The sequence below is a fragment of the Syngnathoides biaculeatus genome, chromosome 2, assembly GCF_019802595.1.
Source record: "Syngnathoides biaculeatus isolate LvHL_M chromosome 2, ASM1980259v1, whole genome shotgun sequence".
Taxonomy (NCBI): Eukaryota; Metazoa; Chordata; class Actinopteri; order Syngnathiformes; family Syngnathidae; genus Syngnathoides; species Syngnathoides biaculeatus.
The window spans coordinates 27,772,654-27,791,745 of NC_084641.1; positions in this window are offsets into that span (position 1 = coordinate 27,772,654).

The following is a 19,092-nucleotide window of genomic DNA, read 5'->3' on the forward strand; positions in this document are numbered from 1 at the left end:
ACGCGCACCACAAATGTTAACTGAGGCTTTAGAGCAGGGTTGCTCAAAGCGACGATCGCGATTGATCACGAGGCAGTTTTGGCCAATCACGACTTTCACGTCAATCATATCTTTGGAAATATAGTGAAAGAATGGTGGTGCGTTAAATACTTATTTCAACCATCAGAATTCATTCTGTCTGCAGCAAAATTGTATACCAGTAGTCTGAGATTGTGTAATCGTGAACGAGCAAATCTATCTTGCAGTCTGATCCATATTGCCAACTTCATCAATATCAAGCATGTAGTGACATTTCCCCTAACGCTGGCAATTATTATTATTGTTTTTTTAAAATGCGACTAGCGATTTTAATTCCATCTCAGAAACAAACATGGAAGGACCCCCCCCCCCCCACCCAAATTGTCTTCCATATGACGAGAAAGGAGTTATATCGGTGTAGGATGCTTTCTTTTATTGACGTAGCAATCCCCATAAGCAGGTAAGAAGCTTTTGAAAATAATGCCGTCCAATTTATTGCTAACGATTTACGGACCCCCAGGGGTTGCGAGTTTGAGAACCACGAGTTTTATGGTACCCGAACTAGTGTTTATTATCCCTGTCATAACACAGCTTGAAACGGATCTATTTGATGCAAAGACGTATTTTAAGGGAACGCACATCTGGCAGCCTCGTAAGGCTGGATGCTGAATCCTGCAGGTGTCGCGAGCCAGGTGTTGCATTTTAACCGCGGAGTCTTTGGGGATTTGATGGTTTTTCGAGCTGCAAAACGGCCTTGGGAACACAGGAGGGTAGAGCAGTCAAACATTTTACACGACTCAAGTAAGAGTACTGTTACTTCGCTAAGAGTAAGAAGTAGCCCTCCAAATAGTTTTGAGTAATACTAAGGAAGTACCCAGTGAAAAACTACAAGAGTAACTGTCATGGGCATGGACTGGCCACTGCCGTGGACGGCGTTTCCTTTGAGGGGCGTGGCCAGGCCACTGCTGTGGGCGGTGCCACGTCTGTCAGCTGTCACAGCTGTCTTGCATTCGGGACTCTAATTGACCAACGACTTTAAGGGCCACTGTCGCTTATCCTCACGAGTGTCAGTGGCGTGCTGGAGCCTGTTCCAGCTGTCGTCAGGCAGGAGGCGGGGCACACCCTGGACTGGTTGCCAGACAATCACAGCTTTCAATATTTTTATAATATAATTTAATTGAAAGGTAGCACGGTGGGGCGGTACGGTGGCGCAGCTGGTAAAGCGTTGGCCTCGCAGTTCTGGACCCGCCTGTGTGGAGTTTGCATGTTCCCCCCGTGCATTCTAAAAACATGCAACATTAATTGGACACTATAAATTGCCCCTAGGTGTGATTCGAGTGTGACTGTGCCCTGCGATTGGCTGGTGACCAGTTCTGGGTGTAACCTGCCTCCTGCCCGTTGATAGCTGGGATAGTCTCAAGCATTCCCCGTGACCGTTGTGAGGATAAGCGTTCAAGAAAATGGATGGATGGATGGATGGGTAGCACGGTGGAGCAGCTGTAGAGCGTTGGCCTCACAGTTCTGAGGACCTGGTTAAAATCCCGGCCCCCACCTGTGGAGTTTGTACACTCTCCCTGGGCCTGCGTGGGTTTTCTCTCGGCACTTCAGTTTCCTCTCACATCCCAAAAACTTGCATTCACTGGAATCTCTAAATTGCCGCTAGGTGTGATTGTAAGTCTCTATGTGCCCTGCGATTGGCTGGCAACCAGTTCAGGGTGTAGCCCGCCTCCTGCCCGTTGACAGCTGGGATAGACTCCAGGACTCCCGTGACCTTCGTGAGGATAAGCGGCTCAGCAAATGGATGGGTGGATGATGGATGGATGGCATTTCATTGAAATTATAGTTTGAATAATTACATTATGTAGGACATTGGCAACCAAAAGGGCTTTTTTTTTTTGTCTTCCCCTCTACGGAACACTTCAGACAGTGACTAGAGCGGATCTATTTCAGGAAGTGGGTTAGTAGCGAGGCAAACAGGCTCCATTCAGGGAATAAACATATTTCACACATTTGGATAGTTGTTATTGCGCTTGGTGTTGTCAATGCCGTCAACAACAATTTCTCATCAGAATTTAGTCAGGAAAGAAATATTCATAAAACTGTAAACATTGTTATATGTTCAAGGGTTGGCATTGCCTAGAAAATTATACGACACACCTCAAATACGGAAAACATGGCAGTGAACGTCATGCCGAGTAAAATCATATCTTAAATTAGTGAAAATGAAAAAATTAAATCGGCAGTTTCCTACCAATTTACGAATCACAATTGTGTTGTATTCCAACAAAATATGCATTTTCTTTAAAATGTACAAGATCAGAAGTGAAAATTTGCTGCATTGAGACTAGAAGATTCAACTTTTACAAAGCCACGTAAAATTGACAACAGCATCGCCAAATTTCTAATGTACTTGTACTCAGCAGTGGTAAAATTGGCCGGATATATTCTTGGGAAACGGGCATTTCTCGCATCCTTCACGCTTGCGTTTACATCTACGGCACTCTTCAATCACATGCAAATAACCTGACATGCGTTTTTTTTTTTTTTTTTGCTAACGTGGGTGCATGCTGAGAAAACCACATTAGCATGGGAAGAATATGGAAACAAAACGGGCCAAAGCTGAGATTCTAACCCAGAATCCTTGACTGTGAGGCAGATGTGTACACCATGTTCTAGCATCCACACACACACACACGTAACAGATATATCAGACCATCCATCCATCTTCTGATCCGCTTATCCTCACAAGGGTCACAGGAGTGCTGGAGCCTATCACAGCTATCATCAGGCAGGAGGCGAGGTACACCCTGAGCAGGTTTCCAACCAATCGTTGGGCACTTCGAGATAAACAGCCACACTCAAATCACACCTAGGGGCAATTTATAGTGTCCAATTAATGTTGCATGTTTTTAGAATGTGGGAGGAAACCGGAGAAAACCCACGCAGGCACGAGGCGAACATGCACAGGCGGGGCCAGGCTTGACCCTTGTTCCTCAGAACCGTAAGACCAATGCTCCACCGTAACGCCTATATACTGTGGATATAACATCAAATATTTTATGGAAGGGGCACGATTGTTGGGCTTGACGGCTTTCTGAGAAATTTTGCGGGAGAAAAATTAGTTTTAACCGAGCCTGCACCATTCATCCCTCCATCCATCCATCCATCCATCATCCATCCATCCATCATCCATCCATCCATCCATCCATCATCCATCCATCCATCCCTCCATCCATCCATCCCTCCATCCATCCATTTTCTACCACTCTTCCGGGTCAGGTCGCGGGGGAAGTAGCTTCAGCAGGGTTACCCACACTTCCCTTTACCCAGCCCGATCCACGCTTCGATAATAGTTCAGAATAATCTTCAATTTTCATTTCTGTCGTGTGCTGCCGCCATTGAGCTTCACTCCTCCCCTTCCGCCCCTCTCATTCACGCACATATATTCGGTTTTACTTCGGCTAATCTTCGAGTGCGTGCCTCCATCATGTCATTGCTCTCCTATAAACTGAACATAAACTTTACAAAAAAAAAAACCCTTCCTTGACTTGATTTTTTTTTTCGTCATGTGAGCCTCACAGCTAAAAGATTGCTTCATCCAGTCCGAATTCTATTTGCTGAGCCCTTGTTTTTGAACAAATGAGTGTATTCGCCTGCCTAACGGCTTTGGGATTAAAAAGAAAAGATGGGGAGCCACATCAATATAATCGAGGCTATAAAAGGACGGTGCAAACTCACCAACACTGCCGACAGCAAGACTTTCAATCAGTGCCTCACACGAGGACGGAGATCCACAGTCAGACGGAGACAAAGCGGGAACGGCGGGAAAACAATTTTGCCGTGCATCGGCTTTTACAAACCTGTAAGGGAAATGCAGAATAAACAATGAAACTGAATTAAATGACTATTTTGGGGAAGCCCCGAGGAAACTTTGAGTGGAATAATGTCTTATCTAGAGGTAAACTTAAGGTGCAGGACTTAAGAGTGTGTTGTGGAAAAGTGGAAACAGAGAGCAGACAACAATAGTCTTCAAAAACCACCAAAACAAAAACAACTTTCTTTTGAATGAAAGTCCCCAAAACCTCAGGGAACTTTTAGAATAATTAAAAGTTTCCATTCACGATAGGCAGGGATGAAGACGCGCAAACAGGAAGATGCTGGAGGACTGTGTTGGCCAATTTCACAAAATAATGTGAATAATCTTAAAGGGCCACTGTCATGAAATGGATGAATTTTAGTATGTTATTAAAGAAAAAATGGCAGCCAATATGGACCCATGCATTTTTTCACCACGTGATTTTGACGTACATGGCTTTTCGTAGCTCACGCTACAAATGTCCTGTCTCGAGGGATTTGTTTTCGAGAAGAAGCAGGAAGTGATGGCAGGAGCGCCCTCAAGTGGACTCGTTTGTTTCTATTAGTTTTACCTGCGGGAAGGTCGCTTGTTGTTTCTTCGTGTTAGCCAAAATGCCGGCTCGTTGTATTGCTGGATATTGCTTGAACACTCGGGAGGATGGATTTACCCTTCATAAGTTTGCAAGAGACCCGGTTCGTCGTGAAAAACGGGTTGCACGGGTGCAAAGGACGAGAGCTTTGTGGGTTCCAAATGACAGGTAGGTGTGTATACAGCGACTAAAAAAAATAATAGTTGTCGGGCTCGCGGACAGCGGCGGCTCTGAAGAAGGCTGCAGACAATGCCGCACTCAGCCGCGTGCGACCACAACGCCGTTAAGCGCCCCGGCTTGACGGTGTTGTTCATCGCCGAACAACGCTGTAAAGCAACCCGGCTCGGCTAAGTGATGAGCCACCTCAGCGCCAAAAATGAGCCACCCCGGCCGCCCTCGTCGGATCGGACGGGGAGGCGGCTTGGCCGTGATCGCATATCATCTGAATATGGCTTGAAACAATAGGGTAATATTGCCCCTGGTAACTTCACTCGATTGTGTGATGTTCTCTTCTTCTTCTTCGGCCACAGCGTGTTTTCAATGGCGAATGTCACGGTGTGACGTCACGGACAGGGGATGCGACCAATATGCCGACCACTTGGATGTCGTCGAATGACACTTCCGCAACTTTGCGCATGGATGACGCGCTCGCCGCTCATATTTATTTTTTCGTCTAGACATTGAAGTGACTAATGTTATATGTATTTTCCATTACAATATCTATTTTACAATGTTTATAAGGATGACACTTGACCTTTAAGCACTGTTCCAGTATTAAGACAAGCACTCATTAATCACATTGCTAACAATTAACAACAATGGCAAACGACAAACATCGCCTCCACTTACTCCGTCACGTGGTGGTTGGCCGTCACAATCAGGAAACGGGTAACAAAACAGCCATGTGGAGATTGGGGAGTACAGTAAGCCCTCGCATTTCACATTTCAGGGGATTCGGAGACAAGCTCTGACCCCCACCAGAGTGAAAATTCACAAGCAATTGATGATCACCCCACTTCAAAGGTTTATATTGCCCATTTTAATAGTTAAAGCCCTCCATATACCTCAGACTATGATCGCTAAATACAAAATTGCGCTAAAAATGTGTTACAGATGATTTGTTTTTTAACAAAATGCACTGCAAGTAAAAAGGACACAGAGGTATTTTCCACTTTCCAACTCGTAAATATACTACCTTATTTGCCGCATTTATTTAGAGACACATTTTTTTAAGTATACTGTTAATAAAATTCCATAGAAAACTGTGTAATACCGCAGCATCCAGCGTGAATGGTTAAGTCAACGTTAGCACACGTGTTGTGTCAAAGCGACTGAAGTCCGACTCGCTGCCTAAATTTAAGCCCGAGAGTTCAAGACATTCTGATGACAGCAAACAAAAGCACAGGATGTCCTTTTTATGAAATATGACGAACATTTCCCCTGTAGCTCAAAAATTGCTGCTGGCCTCCTTTGAGTCTTTTGGACATTTAATATTCTGCACCTCCTGCGCTTCACGTTGTGTCTACTAATTGGATGCCGCACACCTGCTGTCCCCCTGAATTGACTGTTATTATGTTTTCTTTTAAAGAATGACTCGAGCCCGTACGTGCGGTCTAATATTTACTAACTCACTTCATGCACCGCGGCGCTTGGATCAACCATTTACTACCCACTGGTTTGCTAAGCCTCGTAATCGGCTATTTACGTTCACGTGAATACAAAAAAAATGATCTAAAAAGTTGAACTCGTATCACACACGAGGACCACGTTGTTTCTTTGTCAAAATTACTGTATATCCATCCAGTGTCCAAGCTACTTATCCTCACAAGGGTCACGGGAAAGCTGGAGCCTATGTTGGCTAGCTTCGGGGGAAAGGCGGACAACACCCTGAACTGGTCGCCAGTCAGTCGCGGGGCAGATATCGACACCATCGCTGAGAGGGAATCGATCCCACGCTGCCTGCGCCAAAGTCAGGTATGTGTACCACTACAGCATCAGTGACTCATTATGACGACATGTCACATTTTAAATGTGAAATTAACTCCTGCGGCGGAAGTGAGTTGTCGCTAGTGAGACGTGCGTGGAGGCCATTCTGTATTTTAAAAATTCAATAAAAGCAACAAATGCTGCGTTTCCAGTGCTCATGAGCAGGGCTGGACCACGGCCAAGAGGGGCGTGGCCTGGCCACCGCTCCGGGTGATGTCATCTCTGATACCTGTCGCCCGTCACAGCTGTTTTACACGAGGCACCGTGATTAGACCGAGTATTTAAGTTGGAGTTTTGTCACCGGCATTCGCCAGTTTGTTGCTTTGTGTTAATGAGTTGCATTCACTGCCTGTGGGACTCTCAATTTCTACGCGTAAGTTAGAGTAGCCCTAGTCACAGCGATTCTGTGCCCTTTAATTTGGTCCTGTCCTGTTGAGTTTGTTAGTTTACCCCATAATCATCAGACCTTGCTGTGTGTCTTTTGGATCCTGGACTGCTATAACGTGTATGATCTTGATCTTGAATAAAACCACACCTAATATCATGTCCTTGTCTCGAAGTCCTGCATTTGCTTCCGCCCCCGCACCGTTGGTTCTTGACACAAGATAATTTACATTAATCTATTCGTTTCATTTCCTGGAGACATGAAGGGCACTGATTCAGTGGAATGCCCCAAATATATACATTTTTTATTTTACTACCTAAGAGTGGATGTTTTTGTCATGGACTGTAGAAAGAAAACGTGAATTATTATTATCTGTTATAGGCGGCACGGTGGCTCAGCCGGAAAGCGTTGGCCTCACAGTTCAGAGTTCCCACGCTGCCCGCCCCAAAGTCAGGCGTGTGTACCACTACACCATCTCAAATTATTGTATATTTACTGGGAATATTTTTTTCCGTAATGCAAGATTGGCCAAAGCACGGAGGATCAAGTCTGAGTGCAGGTCAGGGGAGTAAAAGGAAGTGATGATTTGAGGATGAACCGCCACGGCCTCGCACTGCGCAATCAGGGAGTCAGTCCGAGCAAGTGCAACTCAGCTGAGGTCCTGAAATCACCGTTCAGGATTCTGCTGGGGGAGGACTAATAGTGTCATCGTGCGCCTCAGAATGTCAGCAAAATCAGCTCCATTCTTTTATTGCTTCCCCATTTTTGGAATTCAACAACGGCGGCTCGGTGCTTTAGCGGTTAGCGCGTCTCGACTCCAGCCTTCCTGTGTGGACTTCGTTTGTTTGTTTGTTTGTTTGCTTCTCCCTGGGCTTACTCGGTATTTGCTTCAGCGTTCCATCACCCACCCCATTAAAGGCAGAGAATGTTATAAATAGAAATGTTACAAAAACGTTTTTTTCCTTTACAGGCTCTTTTTTTAATGTTCCGATTGAATACAATGCTGTCTTTATTCAAAGCAAACATCACAACACAATATTTTTTGGTTGTTCCCTTTCTTGCTTTCACAAGAGCGACAAATGCGATCCAATTTATCGTCAAGCCATTCCAAAATGTGTTTCCCACCTTACCAATCATCTGTAAATTGAACTTTTTGCGTTATGGCGCAATAAATGTTGAAAATAAAACCAGAGGCGGCACATTTGTAATTTTGTTGACATGCTAAAGTTGACTGGCAAAGCTCTCCGGAGACGAATAAAGTCTTCCGGATGACAGAGGAGGTGGGAGCACACCCGAGTTACATGTTTGATTTGTTTCCGATGCTCTTCTCTCAGTCCTTATTTTGCTCTAGTGCACATGAGCGAGGTCTCGGTAGACGATCGAAACACTTAAAATTCGGCCAACATGTTTTATAACCACATTAATCACCAGGTGGTCGGGTAGCGCGCTCGGCCACGATCAGGAGTGGAAAAACTCTGCCAGTCAAACTTTTCTGTGAATTCATACAGTATTCAAAATCGGCTCAATTTATGGACTGTGGGATACACGGGAAGTAATCATTGGTTACGACGGGGAGCCCTCGGTCTACGACTGAGATCTGTTCCGAGGCGTTCCCAAGCCAGCCGAGAGACATGCAGTAGTCTCTCCAGCGTGTCCTGGGTCGTCCTCGGGGTCTCTTTCCGGTGGGACATGCCCGGAACACCTCACCAGGGAGGCGTCCAAGAGGCATCCGAATCAGACACCCCAACCCACTCATCTGGCTCCTCTCAATGCGGAGGAGTAGCGCCTCGACACTGAACCCTTCCCGGATGACCGAGCTTCTCACCCCATCTCTAAGGGAGAGCCCGGACACCCTGCGGAGGAAATTCATTTCGGCCGCTTGGATCCGGGATCTTGTTCTTTCGATCACGACCCACAGCTCATGCTCATAAGTGAGGGTGGGAACGTAGATTGATCGGTAAATTGAGAGCTTCACCTTTCGACTTAGCTTCCTCTTTACCACAACGGACCAATTCAAAGTCCGCATCACTGTAGACGCTGCACCGATCTGTTCATTCTTCCCTTACTCGTTCTTTACTTCCCAGCACTGATAATGAATGTACACATTCATCCATATTTAATGTTTGAAGAGTGACAGCAGGGCAATATAAAACAGCTCTTCATCCTCTGTTCCATTACTTTTGCTCAAGAAGAGACGGTGCTATCATTTAAGTTTGGATGATGTAATAGTGAGCATGAACACGCAAAATCACCTGAACCGTGTAAAATGTTGCATACTGTGGCAGTAAAATGTTGAAACGCGGGAGAAGGAAAACCCTAAAAAAATGTATTTCGACCGTGTGACTCACTATGCAATCAAAGGAAAGAAGTCAAAATGAAAAGCATCAGGAGCCGTTTGTGAAGGCAGCAAGTGTGATGATCAAGTGATGCACACACGCGCGCAAAAACAACGACAACAAAAAAAGATGTTGATTCAACTTTTGCTTTTACAAAAGCACACCCAAAGGGGCCCTACACGCTGTGAGTGGGACTCAGTGTAGCGGAGCTTTGGGTATTGTGAGCCCTTATCTGCCATTCTTCCCTCCAATTTGCTTGCTGTTTAACTGCTCCTCTCTTTTTTTCCCCCCTTTTTTTCTTGGAGACCGCAAATAAACAGGCACGGAAATCCCAGCCTGCATCAACTTTGATGGCTTCTGTTTGTAACGCCCGCAACCCGAATTGAATGGCATCGCCGGCCTCCGAAAAGATTCCGCCGCAAATCAGACAATCCGCCCGGCGCGGAGTCGACAGCCGAGGGGCTGGATTGCCACCTCATTTACGCGACTAAACGGAGAACTGCATGAATGCGCACATATCGAGTGGATGTCCGCCACGTTGTTAGACAATGTTTGGCCTCGTTTGCAGCCGTGGGATTGTTGACCATCAGGCGAAAGCTCAGCAAAGATTTCTCATGATGTAAATGTCACATTAGAAATCTGACAAATAACAGATAACATCCATCCATCCATTTTCTTAGCCGCTTTATCCTCACGAGGGTCGCGGGGAGTGCTGGAGGAGGCGGGCCACACCCTGAACCGGTCGCCCGCCAATCGCAGGGCACATCGAGATAAACGGCCGCACAAACAATCACACCTACGGGCAATTTACAGTGTCCAATTAATGTTGCGTGTTTTTGGGGTGTGGGAGGAAACGGGAGTGCCCGGGGAGGAAGCAGGATCGAACCCGGGACCCGGGACCTCTGAACTGTGAGGCCAACGCTTTACCAGCTGACCCACCGTGCCGCCTATAACAGATAATAATAATTCACATTTTTTTCTACAGTCCATTACAAAAGCATTACTCTTAGGGAATAAAATTAAAAATATATATTTGGGGCATTCCGCTGAATCAGTGCCCTTCATGTCTCCAGAAAATGTAATGAATAGATTAATGTAAACTATCTTGTGTCAAGAACCAACAGTGCGGGGGCGGACTCAATTGCAGGACTTCGAGACGGGGACATGATATTAGGCGTGGTTTTATTCAAGATCAAGGTCATACACGGTGTAGCACTCCGACAAGGCAGAGCCACAGAAACGCTAGGCTAGGCGCTATCCAAAAGACACACAGCAAGGTCCGTTGACTGTGGGGCAAACTTAACAAACTCAACAGGACAGGATCAAACTAAAGGGCACAGAATCGCTGTGACTAGGGTGACATGTAGAAGCGGAGACTCTCACAGGCAGTGAATGCAACTCACTAACACAAAGCAACGAACTGGCAAATGCCAGTGACAAAACTCCAACTTAAATACTTGGTTTAATCACGGTGCCTCGTGTAAAACAGCTGTGACGGGCGACAGGTATCAGAGATGACATCACCCGGAGCGGTGGCCAAGCTACGCCCCTCTTGGCCGTGGTCCAGTCCTGCTCATGAGATCCTGAGCACTGGAAACGCAGCATTTGTTGCTTTTATTGAATTTTTAAAATACAGAATGGCCTCCGCGGGCGTCTCACTGGCGACAATTCACTTCCGCCACGGGAGTTACTGCAATCCCACATTTAAAGTCTGACATGTCGTCATAATGAGTCACTGATGGTGTAGTGGTACACATAGCTGACTTTGGTGTGGGATCGATTACCTCTCAGTGATGGTATTCATACTGTCTCTGCGACTGACTGGCAACCGGTTCAGGGTGTACCCCGCCTCCTGCCCGTTGATACCGTAGCTGGGTTGGCTCCAGCACTTCTGCGACCCTTGTGAGGATAAGCGGCAAAGAAAATGGATGGGTGGATGGATTCTATATGGCATCCATGCATCTCCAGAAAACTTCCCGATCCAGGAATTCCAGCGAGGCTCGGACTTCAACAAGCCACGCCTTATGGGTCGTGTCAGTCCGCATATATTTGCTCGTCACGCTCACTGTTGGAAATCGTTACGTGGCAATCCGCATACCTTTACAACGCACAAGACACCCACATGAAAGAACACCACCAAGGGGGAGAATATTGCCTTTTCTGTATCATATTTAGCAGTGAAAAAAATGATGGAACTTTAATTGGATTTTCAGAACCAAATAGCATCGTTTGGTGGCTCGACCCATGTGATATTCTTCAATGGAATCCGCAAAAAGATCAACGACACCACATTGTACAAAAGAGTAGAGGAGGGGTGGACGGAACAACGAATAACGGAGGCAAAAACAAAATCTGTGACACTTTGAGGGATTACAAGAACGTTTTTCGGTGTTGCTGTTCCGCCCAGAATAGTAACGCCGTCTCGGTTCTTTTCATTATCATCCAAGAATCCAAAAGTAACTTGCTAACCAGTAAAGAGGGGGACATTAACAAAAGACTAAAACACTAAATCTTATCTAAAGGATACTCAATGCCAAATCTGAAATCCAAAATCCAAAAGTGAGATCAATCACGATGCATTTGGTACGGATTTATATTTACCAGAACACCAAATTTATCAAGTGAACTTGTTTAAAGGTGTCAATTGAATTTCCTCCACATATGAAAAGGTTCATAGCAGGGGTGCCCAGACCTTTTTTTTACCCCAGGCTCTAGTTTTCAAGCAGCCCAGCCTCTCGCGAGCTACCGAGGAGGGGGTTGGGGAATGATGATGGTTCTTCCCAAACCGTTTTAAGGTTGATGTTATGTTGCTTCCTATATTTAAAATACAGAATTAGATTTTTGTGCACTGTATTGCCTGTGCTTTCATGCTGGATTGGCTGTGCCAAACTGGAATTTTAAAATTTTACACCATCTCATCCTGCACTTTCTACTTTGGCTTCAGACCAGACCTTTCCCACTCGGAAAAGGGGAAATTTCCTCCAGTTTACGCACTTTTTCTTCGATTATTCACACACTCCGACAATCATTTCATCTTCAAACAACAGCATTTCTTTTTTTTTTTTAACTTTCTCCATTAATATCGAAAGTAAACATAAGCAGCATGTCTAGCCAGTCTTTGCTCTACATTGCCCAGACTGTGCTGCTAACTAAAGCAGCGGTGGTGGTGGATGCTGTCATTATAAAACGCAGTGATGGGCTGCGTAAGTACTGTCTTTTTCTTCTTTTCCTTTCGGCTTGTCCCGTTAGCGGTCGCCACAGGAGCATTAATGACAATGAAGCAACCCCAACTGCCCTCATGCCTTCCCTCACCACATCCATCAACCTTCTCTTTGGTCTTCCTCTCACTCTTTTACCTGGCAGCTCCATCCTCAGCACCCATCTACCAATATGCTCACTCTCTTACCTCTAATCTATACCTCAATCTAAGGTAAACTGGGGAAAAAAGAGAGTGTGGCGGAGCAGCGGTCGTCGTTAGAGAAAGTTCCGTGTGCTGCCTAAAAGAAACCAGTGGCTTCTTTTCATTTTTTTACATTACGTATGTGAATTGTGACCACCAGTCATCCCTCCCTCATTGAATCACATCGCAAAACTCCACAAATTGAATAACTGTATGTTATACTTTCAATTTGCATTGGATTTTTAAATTTTATTGCACGCAATGCAGAATATCTGCGAAGAGACTGCAACAGCGGTGCACAAAAGTTCAGAGGGAACATTGGCTGACGTCTTTTTATTTTTTTTGAACGGCGTCCCGCGCTTGACAAAGACCGCCTCGCGATCGACCAGTCGATTGTGATCGACGCATTGAGCACCGCTGGTTTTTAGCTACTACGACATGCTTATCAAGGTTCGAGATTTGTGCTAGATCAAAATGAACAAATTTTAATTAAATCTGTAAAATCAGCACGACCAATATTTCAACTGTGGCTGAGATCTGCACTTTGTTCTTCTTGTTTGCTTGTTTTTTTGTAACCCAAATTTTGTCGTGGCCCTTGACCTTCAACATGACAGTATAAATGCGACAGAAAGGTTCGTTCCAACGCGAGAACGTGAGCAGACAGCGGCTGCTTTGTCAAACAAAAGGTGAACCGCGACCAATTAAGCAGGGGAAAGTTGTCACGAAGCAAACGCAGCGCTGCTGTCGAGTTACGGTAAATAACAGCGACAAAGCACGTCAACGCCCTCGCACTCTTGACATGTACGCGCGCGTCGTGATTTTTAGCTTTGAAGGTGTGCAAACTTAAGCTTTGCTCTTTTGGTTTTTGAACTCCAAAAGTGCTCTGAAGTTTGCTCACGACACCAAAATAACTAATATCGTGTAACCCGGTTAAAAAAAAAAAAAATCGCTACAGTTAAAAGTTCAAATAAATAGAGTAGAAATTAGGTTATAGATGTTCTTTATACAGTGCTGAATTTATTTTCTTTTGGAGGGATTTGTATTCATGTGTTTTATTAATTTGCGAAAAGAAATACTTTTGTCATTTTATTATTGTAACCTGTGTTTAAGATGGACAGGAAGGGACGTGTTGAGGAGGCGAGAGGGAGAAGCGGGAAGGAGTGCGAAGGACTCGTGGCTGGTTTGAAGAAAAGGAAAGTTAATGGCGGACATTTATCAAAATTAATCAACGTGTTTGACAAGGACAGTTGAAAGTTCAATTGTGATAGTGTGTCACTTGAGTGGACTACTCAAATCACGTCGTAACGTGGTGGAGTTAGCCGCTAATATAGAGGATAAGTGGATGCATGGAACTTCGCAAGGATGCTAGCGACAATTAAGCTAGCGAGCCCTGTGTTGGACCACGAGGAAAAAGACGCGAACTAGGACGAAAGCTTCGCAATGGACCGGTCCGTGAGGACTTGAATGGTGCTGGACAAGTGGACACGACCCTCGACTTTCTTCACTCCTGCCGTTTGAAACCCTGCAGGGACATTTGGGTTTTGAATTTCTTTTGTTTGCTGGCTATGTTCACATTTATTTGGGCCCTCAGCTTAGGTCATTTGTGCATTGTGTACTTTTTATTTTTACTTTTATTTGAATGGGTGTTTGTTTTGTTAACAGCTTTGAATTTTTAATCTTTATTTTATCATTAAATGTTGACTTTGTTTTATATAACCAGGTATATTATTTGATTGTCTGAAATTCAGTTTAAAAGGTGGGGAGTTTATATGGTAGCCTGGTTGTTTGAATTAGGACAACCTTAACTCCATCCATCATTTTCTTTGCCGCTTATCCTCACGAGGGTTGCGGGGAGTGCTGGAGCCTATCCCAGCTGTCAACGCCAGGCAATCGCAGGGCACAAAGAGACAGTCGCACTCACAATGACACCTAGGGGCAATTTAGAGTGTCCAATTAATGTTCCATGTTTTTGGGATGTGGGAGGAAACCAGAGTGCCCGGAGAAAACCCACGCAGGCCCGACGGAGAACAACAAACTCCAAAGAGGCGGGGCTGGGATTGAACCTGAGGCCAACGCTTTACCAGCTGATCCACCGTGACGCCCAACCTTCACTCATAAGAGGAAATATTATTTCGGAGACCTTTTGAGAGGGAATAAGTGCACAAGTAATGGGGAAAGTTGTAATAGAAGTATGGAGTAACTACCATGAAGTTAATTGATTAGTTCCTAATTTTGATTGAGGAAAGAACTCAGGTTAGACACCTCTCCTCAAAGTATTATACACTAGAGAGCCGCTACTATTGCAACCACTGTAAAACTACTCTCAATTTTTTTTGGAATGATATTCTATGAGTGTGTTCACACTTAACAGTTCATTATTACTATTTCAACAAACTCCATTGCGATTGCTTCGCTAATGTGGTTTGTTTGATCAAGAGTTGGCGCTATCATTAGGGAACGGCGGTGACCGTAAAACAGTAGATGGACCGAAACTATTTAAAAAATTTTCCTTTGTTCAGGTTGCGATCACACTTGTGAAGCGGTTCCGAGAGTTTGGAGCGACATACAACAACAACCATCATTTAGATGATTATTGCGTTGTCTTGTGGACTAAAACCTTAGAGTTGAGCTTTCATCCTGGATCGGGCCGCGCCAAGGTGGAATTTTTAAATAACAACACGGATAAGATGGGAGATTCATTAATTTGAGAGTTTTTTTAGAGTTCACGGACAATAGAAAAAAACTTGGTGTTGACTCCAACACCTAGACCAGAGGTGACCAGACTTTTTTTTACCCCAAGATCTACTTTTCAAGCAGCCAGGCTCTTGTGAGCTTCCGTCTGTCACGGACGAGACTCAGGTGAGAGGTAAGCAGTGCGGAATAAGCCTTTAATCGTTCCAATGTCGGTTACCAGGGAGTCAGTCCAAACAAGCAGCAAGATCAGTAACGGCAGGCTTACGGGGTAGGTCGGGAGACAGGCGTTGGTCGGTACACGGGAGGTAGACCTCAGGAGTACGGTAGTGCGGGAACGAGGCATGAGAGGCAACGATCTAGCAGAGTAATAGTCGTCCCCCGGGTCCTATATGTACTGGGTCTTAATCAAAGGTCATGAGGCGCAGGTGTGCACCTTCAGATTAGCTGACCACGCCCAGCCCTGGCTGGAATCCAGGAGCATGACACCGTCGACGGGGAAGATGAGGAACGGGGGGTGGGGATAATCAGGCTGTGCCAAGGTGGAATTTTAAAATTTTACACCATCTCATCCTGCACTTTCTACTTTGGCTTCAGACCAGACCTTTCCCACTCGGAAAAGGGGAAATTTCCTCCAGTTTACGCACTTTTTCTTCGATTATCCAAATACTCTGGCAGTCATTTCATCTTACAACAACAGCATTTCTTTTGTAACTTTCTCCACTGATATTGAAAGTAAACATAAGCAGCACGTCTGGCTCGTCTTTGCTCTACGTTGCCCAGACTGTGTTGCGAACTAAAGCAGCGGATAAAACACATTGATGGGCTGCATAAGTACTGTCTTCTTTTTCTTCTTTTCCTTTCGGCTTGTCCCGTTAGGGGTCGCCACAGCGTGTCATCTTTTTCCATCTTAGCCTATCTCCTGCATCTCCCTCTACGACCCCAACTGCCCATTTGGATGATTATTGCTTTGTCTTGTGGACCAAAACCTGAGATCCGAGCCCTGCATGGTGGCAATGAACTCAACTTCCCACTTTGACATCTGGTGAACTCCCCTTAAAAAAAAAAAAAAAAACCCTCAAGCGGCTTATTATTGTTTCCGACAGTTCCCGACTTCCTCGGGTTTTGCAAAAAAAACAAAACTTCTGCGTTTCGCTTTTTCCACCCAGCTTGTTCAAAGTGATAACCCTCTCTTGATATGAATCTTGGGATGATCAATTATTCATTCACAAATATCTTTTAAAAAAATATGATCTCTCGCAACATATTTTGTCTGACAACCCGATGTTAAAATGGAATACATTTTGGACAATTTCGGAGGGGGGGGGGCGACCGTCTTCTCCTCGGTTGTTACATCATCTTGGCATTCTTGTCACTTCGCCCATCATTTTGATTATGAGATGAATTTGACATGACGGGAATAAAATAGCGTGCTGCAATGTGATGCTTGTAAAAATGAGTTTTACGCAAATAAATTAAAGTTTAACAAGTTTAACAAGACACCGTGCAAAAGGCGGTGTGGGAAAGTTTGAAAAATTTCATATTATCTTGTCAGCTAATAATTATAACTTAAAGGGCTACTGTCATGAAATGCATGATTTTTAGTTTATGATTAATTAACTAATTAGGTTCAACCCTAGAGGTTCTATTGTATATATAATAGAAAATAAAAAATACATTCTACATTGTACAGATTATACATATTTTCCAGATTTTTAAGGTAAACGTGGGGTAGGAGGGGGGTGTATTATACACATGGGTGCACATTATTAATTTATAATAATAATAATTACGGTACTTAATGATTAAGGTCAAATGTATTCAACAAAATATGAAGAAAAAAATGTTAAAAGATTAAATACAAATTTTTCAAACTTAAAGGGCCACTGTCATGAAATGCATGATTTTTGGTAGGTTATTAATGAAAAAACGGCAGCCGACATGGACCCATGCATTTTTTCACCACAAAACATGATTTTGACAAACAGCTTTTTGTAACTCCCGCCATGAAAATCCCCTCGAGGGATTTGTTTTCAAGAAGAAGCAGGAAGTGACGTACATGGCGGGACCTCCATCAAGCGGACTCGTTTGTTTCTATCAGTTTTACCTCTGGGAAGGGAGCTCGTTGTTCCTTCGTGTTAGCCAAAATGCCGGCTCGTTGCATTGCTGGACATTGGTTGAACACTTGGGAGGATGGATTTACCCTTCATAAGTTTGGAAGAGACCCGGTTCGTCATGAAAAATGGATCGCAAGGGTGCAATGGACGAGAGCTTCGTGGGTTCCAAATGACTGGTAGGTGTTTTTTAAGCTACTAAAAAAAACCAAAAAAACAAAAAAAACAATAGTTGGGGGCGGGGGGGCCTAAACCATAAATCTGGGTTGCTAAATTTGTCGCTGAACGACGGCCTCCGCAGGCCTCGTGGATCGCTACCGGCCTTGTCGGCCGGGGTGGCTCGTCGCCACGGTGGCTCATGTCCGCCGCGGAAGTCGACGTTTATCACCGCCCCGCGGAGGTGTATAGGGAGGGGAGGTGGTTTGGCGGTGATCCGCATGTCATCTAAATATGGCTGGAAACAATAGGGTAATAATGCCCCGGTGTGGCGTTCTCTTCCGTGTCAGAAGGGGCGTGGTCCGTCTCCCATAGTAAGGTCCACCGCGTGTTTTCAATGGCGAATGTCTGGGGTGACGTCACGGGAAGTAGATGCAGCCAATATGGCGACAACTTGGATGTCGTCGAATGACACTTCCGCAACTTTGCGCATGGATGACGCGCTCTCCGCTCATATTTATTTTTTCATATAGACATCGAAGTGAATAATGTTATATGTATTTTTCATTTCAATATCTATTTTAGAAAGTTTATAGGGATGGCACTAGACCTTTAACATGAAGAAGTAAGCTCGGATTTTTGAAAAATGAACTGCAGTAGATCACAGTTGTTGTATTTTTTTCTGATTTCCACATTGTTGACACCCATTCAGTCCGCACTGCAGCTCTCACCCTACAGTCTCAAAAATGTAAAGAAAAACTTGCTGCTTTAATGTTCTATTTTTTTTTTAATGAGGACTTACTGCAAAAAAAAAACAAAAACAAAAACAAAAAAAAACACAGGACTACACTCCTAAATGCGCAAACACCAACACAATCTGAGGAAGGAATGAGACAGAGCGACAAAACTAAGGATGCATCTCAAAATGCAAACCAAAAATGTAACTTTTTTTTTTTTTAAACGACTTTTCATTGTAAATATTTCCAATTGGAGGATTTGTGGAGGCAGACTGTGCTGCGTTCTTTTACTCCCCCGCCCTCTACATGCATGCATTGGCCTTGGATCATGCATGTAACCCCTCCTACTGGTAGCGGCGGCGATATTTAGTTCTCGTGCGCCCTAACTATGAACGAGTCCATCGACGAGTTCGTTTGTTGAATTCGTTCGGGTGCAATACTGGCAAGAGTTTATAGTAAACACTAAAGGGGACAAAGAAATTAATAAAAAAAATGTATTGCTTGCATACAAATACTTCTTTCTCTGCACTTTGAGCTCACCCATTGAGTGTGAAATTTAATAACCCATTCATGGGCAGGGTGGCAATTTTTTTTTTACCTTATTGAGATAAAAGTCTCCTAACAGGCCACAATCAAGGAAATAACACTTCTTTTTTGTTTATGGTTAAATCATATGATTACTTTACTAATTTATAATCTCGTCCCAAAAATGGGACGCTGCCCGCGAGAGGGTACTTGGGTTTTCTTAGTAGATTGTCCCAAAAACCAGAATCAGAAACAGATTAAAACACTTAAATATTTTGATATATTGAAGGATATAATGC